General features: G+C 41.9%; 1 long non-coding RNA gene across 1 annotated transcript in view; it reads right to left on the bottom strand.

The window, feature by feature from the left end:
• LOC135278838 (uncharacterized) overlaps positions 1–18,033 on the bottom strand; it is a 122,379-nt gene that overhangs the window by 103,566 nt on the left and 780 nt on the right. The gene's annotated exons all lie outside the window — the stretch shown is intronic.

The following is an 18,033-nucleotide window of genomic DNA, read 5'->3' as shown; positions in this document are numbered from 1 at the left end:
TTATTGCAAAGGACTCAGTTCCTAATGTCTTCATTCTCAGCACAAGCCTCTAAATGACATTACTCATCCCTCTCAGCATTTGAGATATCCTAGAAAACAGCCACTACTGCTGGACAGCCTGGAAATTATAAGGGCTATTAATTCAGTCCCAAGGTTTCAGGGCAGGAACTGATCACCGAGTGGAAGCAGGAAGGAATCTCTCCTCAGCAACAGCATCATTGCAGAAAGTTATGGAATGAAGTGATCATGGAGCTGGGAAGGCAGCAGAGGGAAGTGGTTTTTAGCATGCAGTGGGACCATGCCTATAAAGGAGCAATTGCACTAATATTCACAGGAGCCCCTTTGAAGACACATAAAGTGTGGTGTCTTCATCCTTACTAGAGAAAATTTCCACAGTGCTCCACTGACATCTGTCATAAAACAATCATATAATTCAAGGTTACAGCTTCAAGACTCTCTTAAAGGTACAAATTTGTTATAAAATGCACTACGTTAATTACAGCTAAAATTATTCCCAGCATTTTTACTTTGGTACTGAAACATCTGTTTGCATCTGCAATAAGCCTCTCTTATCCCACAGCAACTTGCATAATGTTTTCATTAACACCATCTAGCAAATGACAAAACAATATTCCTGCAATGTTTCTCCCACTAACAGATGTGATCTTATTGAAATCTCTCCCTTTGGCTCCCTTTAACTTCTTGCTCCCCTGGAATGATAGGATATAGAAAAAGGGGAAAATAAAATCTACAATGAAGGGGAAGTTAAGCAACCATAATGCAAGCAACCTAGACTAATAAATGATCTGAATTTTGGAGAAAGGGAGCTTGCAGGTTATTTGTACTTGCTCTTAAGATGGTGTGCCTCAACCCAAACTCTTTATTTTAAATGAGGTAAATGTAGCTGTCAATTAAAAGTGAGATGAGTAGCTGCTTTATGAAGCTGTTCACTATACAGACTCAATCATATCTGCCAAGTACATGTTTTCTTTCAGTTGAATTTCTAGATTGAGGATGGGCTCACACAAGATTCTTTCTCACCTCAGTCTTTGGTTGCACTGTTTGCAAGTCACTGTGGCTGCTGGATGCAGTGAGAGTGCTGCCTAGTGCCCAGAAATCCCTTCAAAATTCAAAGTATTTCAGGGCAAAAGAGATCCCGCAAGGAGCACACAGGATATTAACACACTTTGTTCACTGGATATCAAACAATTTCTCAGTAGGAGTCTTGACACAAGCAGGCTCCTTACAGTCCTCTGAAACTTCTAAAGTCTGGCTTTAAGGTCTGGCAAAGCCAATATTTTCCTGCACAGACCATTTCTGAAACTTTCTTGTTTTGGAAGTCTCTTTAAACCTTCTCAGCTTTTTAAAAATATTGCTGCCACCCCAGGAGCTGTCATGCTGTCTTGTGACCCAGCTCTCTTGAGCCTGAACTCCACCAAGCTCCTCTGCAGTTTCTGTGGTGGCCCAGCAGCCTGGCCCAGCTTTGGAGCCAGATGTCCAGCTCACAAGGAGGGAAACGTGGACTTGGAATAAATCTTCCAACCTGTTCTCAACAGAATTATGTCTGGATCCTTCCTGTTGCTCTCTGGTCCCCTGATTTTTCAGCAAAGGCAATTCATCTGCATGAGAAACTCTGATGATGGATGCAGTAAAGAGTAACTTTATGCCACCAATCAAACACTTAATAGCATTCCCAAAATTACAGCATAGAAGTTCCGTAGCTGTAAGAAATACTTCTTTTTATTATTATTCTCATTTAGCCTGCAGTATATCAGGACTTCATTTTCTGAAATCAATAAGAGAGAAGAAAGTCCGATTTAGCACGTGAAAGCAGCAATAAAGTGCAATAAAGTGCAAGTCTCTCTTCTCTTCCTGTGTCCTGGTATTGTCCTTCAGGGTTCACTCCTAAAGGATTTGCCATCCCATGCTCAGTTTCTCATCAGTTTCACATTTTCTGGGTGCCTTAATTGTCCTGGGGAAGACACAGATTGCTGGAGTGACACTGAACTTTTGTACCACAAAACTTTACTCCAGCTCTTGCAGGGTTGTCTAACCTAAAATATCCCAAATGTGTTTTAATGTACATGAAGTTGGGTTGAAGTTGTCACAACTGTAAACACTTGGGCAATTTTTACCTTTTCCTTGCTTTTTAGCCTTTAGTGCTCTCTTTAAAAGCTTCCTTCCCAAATCTTGAAGGCTATGAACTAATCAAAATCTTAAATCCTCCCATAGTTAACTGTGAAATTGAAGAAAATTTTTCTTCCCATGGGAGGCAATACTACACTCTCATACACCATGAGCAGTCATCTAGTAAACAGATTCTATCTCCAGCCAAGGTTCTTCTTCCCTGTTTATATTTATTTCTGGAGATTCCTTAAACATATTAAAATCACATTACCTCTCCTACATGTGCAGATGTGCTCTGTGGGTGTGCCCTTGCTGCAGCCCTCCCTGAGAAGGTGCTGCTCTCACTCCTCACTCCCTGATCCCTGCTCATGGTCTTCCTTTAGAGCCCATATTCCAGATCCCTGGCTTATGCAATGCATCCTAGGAATGTTCCTACAGGAGGCACTGGGGAACTTCTGCTCTTCTTTATTTCAGATTTATCCAGAAAACAACAGCCTCGTGCCAGGCTCTGTATGAAGTTGTTTGAACCATATTTGCACAAAGACACCAACCAAATTATAAAACTCTTGAGCAAAGGCTTGACACACGTCAGATAAACAAAATATTAGAGCTGTTTCAGTTTCAGACTGGGCAGCTGAGGCACAGCAGGGCTCAGGGTCTTTGTTACACTGCACCAGTTGTAAGGTCTTAGCCTGACATCGCTTTTCAGGTGTTATTTGGACTCATCCTTTTGGCTGATTATCTGCTCCCAGAGTGGTCTGTACTCTGTTCTGTTTCAGCACTCATTGCCTGTCCTTGTTTTCTTTCCTCCTTCTCATAACCCAGGCATCTGATTGATTAACCATTCTTTATTTTCAGAATGTTGCCAAACTTTCTATTCGCCTCTGTGTTCTTGTGTTTCTGGATCATTAAGCATGTAAATTAAATTCAATTGCAAATTGAATATATAATTGTGCATATGCAGGGTCTTGAAGAATAGGGAGGACTTTAATGAGATAAGATATTCCCACATCTGTAATTCTGACCTACTCAGTCTTTCAGAAAAGGACTGCTCAACAGATTTGAAATTGCATCATTTCAAATCATTTTGGCAGCTTTTTTAATCAATTATCTTCCTCTTATTGAAGTTTTCTGGAAGAAGAAAGGCAACCCTTTCATCTCCTGTTCCTGGCTGTGAATATATCTATTACTAGATTGCTATCCCTTTGACTAAATTCAGATATCTGAACTAAACAGATAATATACCTTGCTTTTCAGTGGAAAGAAATGCAAATGTTTGGATTCTTGAGTCCAGGCAAGGATGGGGTTTTGCCACTCCTGGTGCTGGATAGAGAGGACCCTGCAGCTGGAATACCTCAGTGGAGTGAGTGCCTTCACAGATGCCAGTTTTTCCTGAAAAGCACTAGAAACCACACCATATAATCCAGTTAACCCTTTCTTCTCTGATGTAGGGTATCCTTTTTTAATTACTTTTGTATTTCCTTTTTTTTTAACACAACGGAAAAATCCTGTCCCATTATGAGCTTTTTTCTCCTAGAAGGAATTTGCTTTAATTTTGGACCATTCATGATGCAATAACATAGGGCTTTGCCAAGATGTTTCCTTGTTGGATCAGATTTACACACATTGCTCATTTCTATCACCATCCTTCACCTGTAGTTCCTAAATAGCAACTGAACTCGCTGAGTGTGGAAGTAAATAGGAAAATGAAATCATAAACAGATTCTCTGGGGTTAGTGGTCAATAAGGGCATACTGGCACCTTTGGCAAGGAATCCTGTTATCCTTATAACCTTCTGGATGCAACATATCACCTGCCTTGTATATTTTTTCATCATTTTTAAGCCATTTGAAATACCAAAGATAAGTTTGATAAAGCAGCAGTTATTTAAGCAAACCAGCTTACTCCAGTGCCCAAGCCGTAATCACCATTGCAAGTCTTCTAATAAACAAATAAATCCATCATGTCTTGGCCAAATTACAGCTTTGTTAATCATTCACGAGCTGAGCAAAAAATAACTTGCAATAATTGGTGTATAGTGTGAGTTTTTCTGTTTTTCCTTCTCAAGGGATATTTGTGATCTGGTATTAATTGTTTAATATATATTACTGTTCAAATCTATAAATTGCATCTACTAAAATATTTTGTTTCTTGGCATGAAGTTTAATGGTCTTGCAAGCAGGTAACTCCGGGGATTTGAAATCCATGAAACTTTAATGTGCTGCTTTGTAGCATCTAGACAGAACTGCCCACAGTATGAATTCCATCTCTGGGGAAACAGGCTGACAATCACCCTCATGGAAATTTTAATTTCAGTTTAGTAGTACATGTAATCCTAAAATTTACTTTATAGAAAAATTTATGTCAGTAAAGCTTTACTGCCAGGAAAGCAGAATTTGGACATGGGAGGTTCATAAAAATTGCTACAGTTTTCACATTTTGAAATTTAAAAATTATGGAAGTTTAGTTTGCAACATTTGTCCAGTAATTATGCCGTACTTGCCTAAAATTACAGTCTGTAAGACACTGAGTGAAGAAGTTATTCCTGACACCTCATCTAAGCTTTGTGTAATTCCTCCAGCACTGCAGACATCTGCTCTTTTCACTGTTGCACAGTGCTTCTTCATCACCTGCCAGAAGATTTGTGGGCACGTGGTCTGCAGAGTGCTGGGCAGGTGCTGCTGTGGGTGAGGTGGAGCAGCAGCAGCCAGCTCTTCCTACTCCCCCTTTCCTCAGAGAACTTGGAAATGAGCATCATATTTGCCTCTGCCCAGATTACTTGCCAAGGTAAAATATGCAAATAGCCTAGAATTAATCTGCACAGGGGTATGTATGCCTTTTCTTTTAAAGGTATCAGTTTACTCAGCTTGCAAATGCTCCATTTCCAGCTGTCAATTATGAAGAATTAAAATCAACAGCCTTTATTATTTATTGTTCTCTATACCTACTAATAGCCTCTTAATTGTGTTTTGGATAGGGTATTTTTAGAGGGAACCATTAAGTTTTCATATGCTGGCAGACTAGAGAATTAATGAGAGGCTCTTAATTTAGCCATAAACAACTAACTTTATTTAAAACATTCAATTTCCTGCTATTCATTTTGTTGCTCTAATCTTCACATCCTGTCCTGACATACTGCTGCTCTGGCTGTAAGATTTTTCCTGTATCTCCCCACCTGGTCCTTCTGCTCCCTGGACCTCGAGAGGAGCAGGGAGTCAGCCTGGGGCAGGGCTGAGGATGCTCACAGTGGAATGTTGCTGTGTTGTTTGCTGGCTCTCCTTATTGCTTCACTCTGCTGTATCCCTTTGCTTTCCCCACCCTGTGACCACCCTTTTTGTGCTGCAGCACCCTGGGATGTAGGAGCACATTGTTGTTTCAGCAGCAGAAGGGTTTCAGGGACAGCCCGTGCCAGTACCCTCCAGACATTAAATGACTTCTGCACACAGACAGAAGCTCAAGGCATCAACGTGAGGTTTTCTACTGAATAATTAGGGTGGCTCAGCCCTGTTTTGGTCCCAGTTTTAGATCATACTCCTTAGAGTGGCCTGTTTAAGTCCTACCATGCAAGAGATAAAGAAGGAATATAGCTGGATACACACCTATAAAATGTTTTCAGCTAAGCCTTGAGGACAAGAAAAGTTCATCTGATTGTGCCACACCTTTGATCCCTGCTCTAGGATTCCTTCCCTTCTCATCTCCTCCCCCAAACCCTCCCAAATGGCTTGGCCAGACTTCTCTAATTTTTTATTAATCTTGTATCTTATTTTAAATTAGTTTCTATCTCCATCACTAAACATAGCTTCTAATATTCTTCTTCTAATCCCTCCTGCTGTAGAGTTTTTCCACACCAAAAAGGAAAAAAAAAAAAAAAAAAAAAAGCCAACCAAAGACAAAACAACTGAAGTAATTTTCTAGAGGCTGCAGAATAGCTGCTTTCCTGTCCTATGTCATTCCTAGGATTTTCTTTGTTTTATGTAAACCTGAATGTGCCAGTTGACAGAAATAAAACATCCTCAGGGGACCTAATTCCAACTTGTTTTTGCAGCAATCCATTGCTCTGAGGAGAGCTGTAAGATAAGACATTTTTTCAAGGACCAAGCTCTTAATGACTTTATTGGTTCAAGAAATACACTTTCCCTCATCAGGTGGGGAGAAGGATTGGGGAGCAGAGGCCACACTTGGTACTTCACTTCTTCTGTTGTATTCAGTGTTTATTCCTTTCCTTCACATCACAGAAATCAGGCAGGGGACTGCTATGAAAAATGCAGAGGGGAACTGCCTGCTCTGTCCCCTCAGGCCTGCTTTATTCTGTTCCAGATAAATATTGTCAGCTGCAACCATGCTCAGTAGAAAAGAGAAGTGCTTGGTCAAGAGCAGAACAGACAAGCAGAGACCTCTCAGGAGATCACTAACCTATTTTTCTGTAGTAAGGAGCAGCTAAGATGAAACTTCTTGCCTTTACACCACATATTTATAATAAAAATAAGATTTTAAAATATTCATTTAGTACCAGATGTAAGGGCTGGACTGAGGTTTCAAGAGAATAAGGCATTGCCTTACCTCAAATATCCACATGATCTGGTAAAATATGGAGAAACCCCCATTTCATTGCTTCTGCAGGGTTGTCAGTCCTGTCCTGGGCTGACCTCTGCTGAGTTCCCTCACCTTCACAGCACTGCTGATCCTAATCCTCTGCAGGAATACCACACCACTTATTAATTAGGCAAATTCCTCACACAGCAGCTGGTGGAATCTCTTTCCTGCTGGCACACCTGTGTCCATGCTAGGCTCTGGCTGATATTTGGACAGCAGATAGAGCATGTGATTTCTTTTTTCATGTCCTTAAAGGATGATGCTAGTCTGGCAAAACACAGACACCAGGGACTACCTGCTACCACTCATCTGTATTCAAATGCCATTGCCATCCACCTGTTCTGGTTCTTGCATGCCTGAGGTGCTGAGATGGAGCCACTTGCCTCTCAGCCACCCACACTTCCACACAAGGCAGGAGAAAGATGAAATTTCATTTTTGCAAGCAAGCATATGGCAGGATCAGAGAGGGGGAAAAAAAGAGTTTTAAAAACAATTACTTTGGGTCATCCCATTAACACACAATCATGTTAAACCAGGCAGATGAAAAATCAGGAGAAGTCACAAAACTGCACCTACAGGCAACAACTGGAAATGCAATTCAGAGACAGGATGGAGGATTGTGTCTAACACTGGTTATTTCCCTCACACACCACATTTATAACTCCCTTAGTGCTTTCTAAGAATAAAGCAGTTGTACATAAGAACAGCCTTAGGTAAGACCTTGGCTCCTTGCTGGATTTCCACATTGCACAGGGGGACTGCAAACCCAGTTTTCCAGAGTGGGCTGGAGGAGTTCACCTCAGCACGCAGGCGTCGGGGCAAGGTGGCACATTGTGTCTGTGGAACACTTCAGTGAAGGGAAAATGGTGTGTTGGGAAGTGCAGTCAGATGCTGGGAGACAGACACAGAAAACCAGAATGACCCTGACTCGGGCTGAAACGAAGTGGAGAGGGATCCAAATATCCTGGAGTGCTTTTCTAGAGGAGGAATGATTCAGTTTTCATAGATGCCATGACAACTGTGACATCCAAGAACACAGCAAAATATAAACAAGGATGGAAATTTTCAATGTTAAGAAGACCTGGCTTCTAATGATTGTTGTAAAACAAGAGTTTTTGTAAGCATAAACCTTCTTACCTTGGGATTCAGACTGTCATAAGGGTGACATCTTCTGAGGAGAACATGCTTTCTCCCACCAGAGGGGCTGGAACCCTTCTCACATGGCTGGGGCTGCGCCAAACCCCCACTGGGCTGTGCCTCCTGTGCCAGCTCAGCTGTCCCTCCTGCAGGCACGTGAGCCACACCAAACCCTTCTGCATCAATGACACCCTCACCAGGTAATCCTCCCTTGTCCTCATGTGAGGCCACAGCACAACCCCTTGTAATGATATTCCAGATCAGCTGCCAGCTCCTCCTGCTGTCCCTGGAAGTCACAAATCTGTTGGCTTGCCTGGCTGGTGTGGAGGGCAGTGTGAAGCTGCTACCTCAGAAGGACAAAATAAGAAAATCTGTGTTCCCTGCTCTGCCTTTCTCCCCACTGCTTCAATCAAGCTGGTTTTCATGGGGTTTGTGAGGAGTAAAGCAGGCATTTAGGGACCATGTTACAGACACCCAGGAAAAGAAGAGCAAAGGTCCCAGGGCCCCTCCTGGCATTGCTAGCTAACAGACTTTCCTCAAGGTGGAGAGAATAGGGCAATCTATTTAAATTCAGGTAATAAAAAACCACATTCTTCCTCTATCCATCTATTCTTGCAACCTTTAAGATGAATAATAAATAAAAACCAAAGGAAGACTTGGTATGATTTTCTAGAAAATGTTTCCCCTTCAGCTAATAGCAATATATCTTTACACCTGCTCAGTCAATTTTTAATCAAAAGTAGAAATACCCTCTTTGACTTTTTGTTCAGAATATCAAAGGCAATTTTCAAAGGTCTTAATAACACTTAAGCACCCAGACTCAGCTGAAAATTTGTGTACATTGCCTACTGAATTGCTTCTATGTATGCCTCCAAAAATCTCATCATACATCTAGAGATAGATTGTGTGATGCAGTGAATTAGCTGGATATAAGCAGGAATGTAATGTTAGTTCAGTGCTTCACCAGAGCTCATTTATCCTGTTTAGAAATATGCTTGTCTGCTTATCCACCTAGTTAGGATGTGATATTACTCCCTGAAAATACACCCTGCAGGTAACAAGAAACACACAAAAAGCAATTTCACTGTAATTGATTCCTTTGTCAAAATGATGTAAAAACAAAGTAACTTCATAAACATCTATAGAGCAAACCCACACTTCATCACAAAGATAAGCATTAGATCTCTTGGGTTATTGAAGATTTATGCTAATGTGTATGAAAAATCAGAATGCAAAACCAGAATATATGTCTGTTAACAAAAACAGAGGGATGATGCACATACAGATGTTACATCTCACACCTTCATCACTAAAGGTATAGCTGTGAGCAATGCATTGTTCCACAGGAGAGCAAGAAGCTATATTCCATCAAAGATCCTCCAGTAGTGATGTTCCATGTACTGGGAGTGCACCTCACAACAATCATGACAACACAGCTGAACACTCTTCTCCATCATGCACAAACACTGGTGACATGACCTTCCTCAAGCTGTGGTACTGGAAGGTGAAAAATGTTCTGGAAGATTCTTTCAGCCCTACTGTGGGTTTTGATGTTGTTTCTTTGGGGTTTTTTTTTTTAGATTTTAAGAACCAGTCCCTTAAATGTGGATCAGTGATCTCACTTTACCCCACAGTAACCAACAACCCTCACTGTAACCAACAACCCAGTTGAGTAAATGATTCCAAGTAGCAACAAAATGTTGCAAGTTTTCCTTTTTTTGAGGCAAATTGCTTGTTTGACATTTTTAACAGAAGGGATTTAGAATTGACCACATATTCTGCTCAGACCATGATGTCAGAAGCTCTTTTATCCATCATTCATATTTATCAAGAGGTCTTTCTTTAATTCCTTGAATAGACCTCAGGAGAGCATTTTGGTTCCTTTATTCATGCTCTTGCTCATTAGGCCACTGGCACACAACAACCATTCTGGTTTCACCAAAAAAGTAAACCAGAACTTTTCAGAGTTGGGGTTTAAAGGTTTTCTAGCAAATCTCCTACAACCCTAGAGCAGCTTTTGCAAACTTTCATTTTGATCTCTCTGCATGAGAAGTTTCCAAATTCTGTGCATCTGTAAACTCCTACAAATGTTCAGATGGAAATGTGGCCCCCTGGGGCCACAAATTTGAGTGTACAGATGGGAATCTTTTGTTTTCCCAAGTTATTTTCCATGGGCTTGTGAAACCTAATCTTTAGATCGACAGGGTTCCATGGACCACAGCTTGAAAATCTCCAAAGTAATTCACAAAAAGGTTACTCTCTCCTGACATGCAGGGACAGGTGCTGATCTGCAGAAGAAGTAAAATACATTCTTACTGTAAAACTGCACAAATGATACACAGGATCACAAAAAGATCCAGGTCCACAAATCCACAGAAAAGACAGCAGAGACCAAACTTGTGCTGGCTTAAAGACTAATGTCTCAGCCTTGCAGTTATTCCTGCAGAGAACTGAAGGTTTAGACTTCCCTTTCCATCTTCATGACATCACAGTATGAAGTGCTCAGAGAGGAAAGGGTTATTTCCCATGGTCCCTATTCACACAGGAATATTTTTACAAATATATCCTCCATGCAATGAATATTTAGGAATGCCTAGAAATGGCTCGAAGGAAAGCTAAATAGGAAATTCCTGAGGGAAAATGTCCCTCCTCCACTAAACATTTTAAATTTCAACTATTTAAAATTTCTTAGCTTGATTGTCTGTAGCATTGCTTGGAAATAGAGATTTCCATCGAACTATTAAGAAACACACTCCTTAGAGCTCTACAATTTCAGAAATCATGAAATATGGGAAAGAAAAACCAAACAAGCATACAAAGCCTGTTGTCCTGTCCTGCATGTCACAGATGAGCCATATGGCCTTCTTTGGAGAAAGGTAATAAACCTGAGCACACCTGAGACCAGCAGAAATTCCCATTTCTCAGAACTCAACAGCACCAGTGTCACCTTCTGCATGGATTGTCTGGGTTCCAACTCAGAGCTCAGACAATCATCAGCTGGATGACATGGGTTAAATCACTTTATACCACAGCTACCCAACCCCAGTTTGCCAGCACTTCCCAGCCTGCCAGGAAAGTGTGGGAAGGATAAACAGGGCAACTTCTGAGATCTTTTGAGCTTACATTTAATAGAAATATGCAAGTTAGATTTATAGACTAGCTCAGTTTCTCCAAAATATCATGACATATATTCTGTATCCTCACATTTTCCTCTCTCTTGCACCCAACCCCACACTTAACCACATCTTGCCTTCCAAGAACAGGTCTTCCCATAAGGACTCAAGCCTAGCTTGGGAAGGCTCTTGTGGCTTCTTCTCAAAAAGCCCTCAGAATTCTGGAATTTTCCAATTAATTTCTCAGTGGTGTCACATCTGTGAAGAAAAACAGGTCCAAGACATGAATGACATATTTAGCAGCTCTGCAAGCTTTTCCTCCATCCCTGCTCATTATTTGGAACACATCGCTTGTTCCCTTTCAGAATTAACCTGCGTTAATCTGTCGGTCATCTCCCACCCTGTCCTGTGTTGTATCTCCTTCCCAACATTTCCTTTAATCAATATTCCCTCCAGACACACTAAGTGCAGTTCTTTTTATAAGCGAATCTGCTCTCACCCGGGAGATTTGACATTCAGACAAACTAAACGTCCCTCTTCATCTAAATAATTTAAGGGACTTGCATCCCTTATCAAAGACTAATATATCAGGCACTGCCAACAAGGCACCTTCATTGTTCTTCAGTGCACATTTAAAGTACATTCCCTGCTTGGCAGCAGAGCTCTGTCAAGAGCCACAGTGACTCAAAGATTTCTTCACAGAGCTGTTGCACCATAAAAAACACCAGCACAAGTCTCCCAACAGAAATAGTTGTGATCACCTTCCCCAATGTGCAGCCAAGCAAAAAGGGAAAATCACCCAGAATAGCCATGACCAGACACTGTCTCATAATTGAACTCATGTAAAACTTCCAATATTAAGGTTCCCCTCATTTTCAGATAAATTTTGAATTAGCCTCCCTGATGAGCTTACATTTTTCATTTAACCAGGAATTTATGTCTTCAACTTCCAAATATTACAGTCACCAAATATTACATCTGCTCAGATAGTGATGCCTTTGTTATCAAAAATTTCTTCCCCATTTGAACTCTGAGAACATCACCTCTGACCTCTTTTTTTGAAAAGTTTTAGCTCAAGGCAGGTTTCTCCTTCCTTGTATTTCTGCACAAGCTGTCTTTGGAATAGTGTTTCCAAATGCTGGATATCAGAGCAAGAACAAACTCCACCTACACAGATATACCCCACAGAGCTTTTTTGATGTCTTTCCCCCTCTCCTGCAAATGTGACCTCCAGGGCACAGCCTTTTGATCCTCTGTCCTTTCTCTGGTTGTGGATGGACACCAGCTCTGCACGACTGCTGCTGTCAGGGGAAGCTGAGATCTGCAACAGCTTCTGAGGACAAACTTTGAGGCTGGTCCACTGAGGATAAGAAAAAAAAGCCAGAACTTATGACACAGAGAGCAGACTTTAGATCCAAAGTTTTCAGCCTGGACTGATGTCCATGACCTCTTTTTAAAGCTAAGATTTTCAGAAAGGAGAAGCTGTTATTGCTGATCAGAGATGTTTACTGTTCACAGAGCTACAAGGGAAGAAAAATGAAATTTCTCCTTTCAGATGCTGGTACCCAGGGTAATACCTCTTACTTATAAAAACAACTTACAAGGTGCTGGGAAAACCTTCCTGTCTCCTCATCATTCCCCCTGCCTGGGTGCACCACATTCACTATAATAGTATTGAAAAAGATAACCACGAAACATTATCCTGTCTTTAACAACAACAAATGTAAGTGCTGAGGAAGGTAGTCAGTACCAATCACTTTAGAAGAAGCATTAATGGAATGAACTGCACTGAAAGAAAGCTGGTTTTTCATACATTTGCTGAAGCCCTGAAGCAAAAGGGTATATTTTCTTCTAGAACTACAGGGCTGAAACAAAGTACTTTCCAGAGACAGAACAGCTGAACCAGAAGAAGGAGAAAATTTTATGACACCTTCAGCTCCCACAGCCAATCTGCCCCACCTGAGGCCTTTCATTTCATAATTCTTCCACTGAAACTGAAGCTCTCCCAGTCAATATCACAGAAACAGAGACTGGATGCAACGTGCATCCTTCTCTTTGCCATGAAGAGGGGCCAGGGAGTGTCTGATGATCCCAACATGTGGAAACATGGCTTTTGGTGAAAGTATGTGCTATTAATTGAGAGGGAGACTTTCCATCATAACCAGGCAGTGCAAGGGTTGTACTACTAATTTCAATCCTTTAATGTTAATGAAAGAGAACTGTTGCTGTCGAAACTAATAAGGGATTTTTTTCACTATGCCATTTATATAGTAGAAGGAATTGTAAAATAGCTTAATGATAGATAACTGTACTGCTGGAGCTTCCTTAGTTTGTCATTTCATACAAAAGGATCTCAGCCACCATAAAATTAAATTTCTCCACATTGCAATTGTTCAGCAATGAGACAAACCAAATTTTCTGCTAATTGAATGCAGTGTGCTACTTATATATTCATAGCGAGCTGGTGCTTTCAGCACCATTGCACTCTGACTCTGCAGGAGCCTTCCCAGCAGCAGCCTTGAGCCAGCAGTGCTGGTGTGGAGCTGGCACAGCCACCAAGTCACCCACAGAGCTGTTAGCATTGGCTGGGAGCCCGAGATGCCACCTTGGTCTTGGTAGGGGCATGGGTTTCCTTTCCTTCCTTGAGAAGACCCAACCTGTTCTCTTGGCAATGTTTTCTGGAGACTGCTCACCTTGCTTTGCAGAAACAGGACTAGACAGCCTGAAACACCCTCTGATTCCTCCAACTCACCGCTGGCTGAAGGCTACATTTTGCTAGATCATTATCCTCCTGAACATCAGAGCACACCTATCCAGGAACCTCTAATTCACAGGTTTCTAAACACAATTCCTCATTGCCTGGCACTAAATAAAAAGAACAATTCAAGGTAAGACACTTCATGAATGCCTGTGCTTTGCCTTCCTTGCTGCAGTGGGGATGCATTCCCTTCAATGGCAATGATGTGAGCACCCCACAGAGCACTGCAATCCTCTCCCAACAGTCAAAGCAAAACAGCCCCTTAAATGCTAAATCTCAGCCTCTCTATCTCTACAGACTTGAGTAGATTTCTCCAGTGTTTGACAGATTCTGATGCTAATTCCAGACACCCCTTCTTTAAATTCCCATCCCTCTCCTTCAGTTCTGTAACCTATGTTTTCCTCTGTTGTCCAGTTTTCCACAGTTTCCTGTGGTCAGACCCCAGTGAAATACCAGTGCTTTGGTCCTGTTTTGTTCCAGGTTATCCTGCTTTGTTCACCAGTGAATTACCCTTGCACATGAGTCTTTCAAAAGGAGAAAATATGCCAGCTTTCATCTTTTCCACTATCTAAGGACTAGAAGGCAATGAACAGAAGAACTGTTTATTGAAGAAATGAAGAAATGAAGCCAGCTTGTGGCTGTACAGGGGAATTTGCATCCTGCCAGCTGACAGGTAACCAGGGTCACACAACTACATTCTGCAAATCTATTTCCTATTCACTGTTGTCAAATTTGCCACATCAGTCTGAGTTCCAAGACTTCTTAATAAGCCACTTACTGCCCCAGCTACTAGAATTATCCTGTTCAAAAATTTCCGGCTTTCATTTTCTGAAAGTACTTTTCTCATCTCCATGGTTGCACGGAGCAGCTTGAAGCAAGTATACATTGAACTCAAAATAACATATGTTTAAAAAAGCCTTATAATTTCAATCCTCTTATGATCTCTGAGTAATAGATTTGATATTTTTCAAAACTTGCATTTGGACAGATTGGATGTTCAATGTGTGTCTGTGAGTCTGTACATACATGTGTACACGTACATGTGCACATGCCCATCTTTTCAGACACGATCTATCCAAAAGGACATAGATGAAAATGAAGAAAAACATAGCAGTGCTTTCAAAGATTAATTTGGGAAGACACCCATTCCAGTTCTATATATTGCAATGTTAAGAATAGAAGCAATTCACAAATGCCTGAAAGCCCCAAAAAAACAGGCTAAGAAAGTGCTGTCAGAGACAAGCAGAGCAATTTCTAGTTGACTTACTGTGTGAGGAATCAAAAAGCAAGGGTTAAAGGCTGTCAGAGGCCAAAGCATGAGCTTTCTATCCTCTAACAACTAACTTGGACAACACATTTGAGCTAGGCTTCTGCAGGTACTAAGAGATCCAAACTTTTTTTGATGGCAAATTCCCCTGAAAGACTGATGTTGCTGTAGATCTACCCCTACTCTCCCTGCACTGAGAGAACAGACACCAGTTCTACTTTCCCTCTTATTCCAGAAACTACCCTGCTGCTTGGTCAGTGGGTTGCCAGAAGGTGAATTGGATTCCTCAGAATGGAAAGCATGGGTCAGTTATTAATGATGGAATTAATTTTATGCACAGCATTTCAGGGATGTGCATTCAGACATTTTGCAGCCCTTCATATCAAGGTCAGTTTTATTCTCCACATACAACAATGAGCTTTGCTGAGATCCATGTGAGCTGCCAGCAGGACTCTGCTCACCCTGGCCATCCATTAATCCACTGATTAGTTTAGTCACTCACAACATTCTATTTCCACTTTATACTTTCACTATTGTCTTTTATACTTCCTGTATTCCATGAGTATTATGGGGATCTTTTATTAACACATACACACAGGGATGAGATTTAATCTCCTTAATTTATTATCTATTGTATTCCTAGTAAACCTTTCTTTGCAATATCCAGGCAGTACCCTGATGGTAAATCACTGCTGAAAGACAATACAGAACTGCAAAGTACTCTTTATTAAATGTTTTATTTTATTACCAAAACTCTTCAAATGTCCTTAATATATTTTTCAAGCTGTTTTCATTTGGCAGTGGCTGATCCTTGAAAAGCTTTTGTCTTAGTGCTTAAACCAGTGAAATCTGTATTCACTCCTAGGTGAATTTCCCATGGTTTCCTATAACAGAGATTATTGACATTTTCACTGGTTGCTATGGAGAGGGTCACTGCACACATTTAGTAGCCTGGGAATTGAACATGTCCAAAGGGTCTCATGAAGGATGGCTTGGTCTAGCAAAAGGGTTTCGAGCTGTGGCCAAGAGCTGACCTAGAATCTGTCATGGAGGGAACTGCATCTTCTAAAGGTAAGAAGAAGGGAATGGATCAAGGTCTTGTGGAGAAAGCCACACATTTCTTGAGCAGTGAAATGTGGGACACCACAACCAGTGAAGTTCTTGGCTCCAGGACTCCAAAGGGGGGCTTTACCCCTGCAAGCCTGGCTCAGCACAGAGCTTTTCTCCAGGACACAAAGCAATGCCCAGGAGGGTGTCCAGCTGCAGCACAGCTTTATCACAGCCTGACCTGCCCACAGCTGCTTGTGCTGTGCAACTCCTCAAGCCCAGTTCTCCCAGAACCATCTCAGGAGCTCTCTGAAAACTGGACCCAGAGCCAAGCTGCCAGCCTGTTTATTGATGAGCTGTTCCTGAAATATCTGTTGGGAAAGACCTTACCAAACTGAGAGCATTAGCTGGGCTCAGCGTGTTTTTTTGTCCCTTCTGGTACCCATTCTGACTGTCAGTTTGCCACAATGCAGTATATTAGTAATGTATTTCTATAAAGCAAGCTGAAAAATGCTGGCATTATTCTACACTGTTCTTGGATTCTTTGGAGTGGAATTGTCTTTTCAAACTGCCTAGACCTTTTAGTTTGATGTAGTACCATTTAGCAACCCTAAGGATAAACCACCTCACAGAGAAAACAAACCTCCATATAAATCTCTTTAGTTTTAATATGGTTTTTAGGCCAGGATTTTTTTTTTATTATAAGACCAATATTTATCATATATGTACACTTCCAGACTAAGTTTCTCCAACTTTTTCAAGCTCCAGTTTTCAACATGAACTGCTTACTTAATAGCCACCATCATAATTTCTACTAGGACTTTTTATAATTCATATATTTAATTTTTAACTGGCAAAAAGTTACTAAATATTTCTTATGAGGCCTAAAGGCAGCCAAATTTTTATAGGACTTAAACCCAGGAGTCCCGAGTCTTGTTCTGTGTCTTAAGCTCCAAGACCACAGCAGTCAAACCCAAGAGACTCTTTTCGCCATCAGCCTCCCCATGGAGCTGGCAACTGTTCCAGGACGCCGCATTTTTAGCAAGCTTTGTTGCCAGCATGGTGTCTGCAAGGTGTCAGAAGGTTCAGGCCACACAGGGAGTGAAGGGCTCATCTGTCCCCTCCAAGGGTGTCCGTGCTGTCCCTGCCTCCCCGCAGGCCTCTGCTCGGAGCGGGGCAGAGCACGCTGCAAGCTCTGTGCCTATGAAATTCAGCAACAAGACTCACTTTCAAGTGACACAACCAGCTCTGAAATGTCAGAATGACCCAGGAAATTAACTTTCAGATCAAGAATAGCTGCTGAGGGTGACCCCCTGCAAGGCTGAAGCGATGGCACTCAGGAGTAGGTCATGTTCCAGAGACACAGCCAGGACAGCTTCTCCTTTTCTCCTCCAAAGCTCACAGCCCACATGGCTCAGGGTACCAAGGAGCACTGAGGCACAGAAGGACTCCCTACTGAGAGCAGCGAGCTGAAAGTCTTGGTTTCTGACCTGTCCCTTTTCAGCCCCACCTTCCTGTTTCCTTAGAGGAGAATCCAAAAAAAAAAAAATTCAACCCAGAAGAGAGTTCACCACAGAAACTGGGGAATGACAAGAAGACATTTGCTTCTCCTCATTTCGAAATTCTGGTCTCCTAGTTCTTTTTATGCCTTGGCACCCCTGATACTCCCCACTGCAGCCCTGCATTCCAGTCCACCCATATCCTACCAGCAAGCAGTGGAGTGAGAGATGGTGCCTACCTGTCTGGGAAAGCACAGTGCAGCTTCACCCTGCCTTGGGTGATGGCAGCTGAACACCCATTTTCCCACTAAGGCTATGGCTTCTTGGTGACTTCAAGTTAACTGCAAGTTGTCCCTTGCAGTCAGGTCACTGCAGCCATCTCCTACAGGCTGCAGCTGCAGCCCAGAGCAGCTGTGACACATGAACAGCAGCTGGGGGGAGGCATGGCTCCACGACAGCTCCATGGATTGGGCAGCCCTGAGCACACCAGGG

Source organism: Passer domesticus, chromosome 11 (genome assembly GCF_036417665.1).
Source record: "Passer domesticus isolate bPasDom1 chromosome 11, bPasDom1.hap1, whole genome shotgun sequence".
Classification (NCBI taxonomy): Eukaryota; Metazoa; Chordata; class Aves; order Passeriformes; family Passeridae; genus Passer; species Passer domesticus.
Note: the sequence above shows the minus strand (reverse complement) of the source record. Positions and strands in the feature narration are given on the sequence as shown.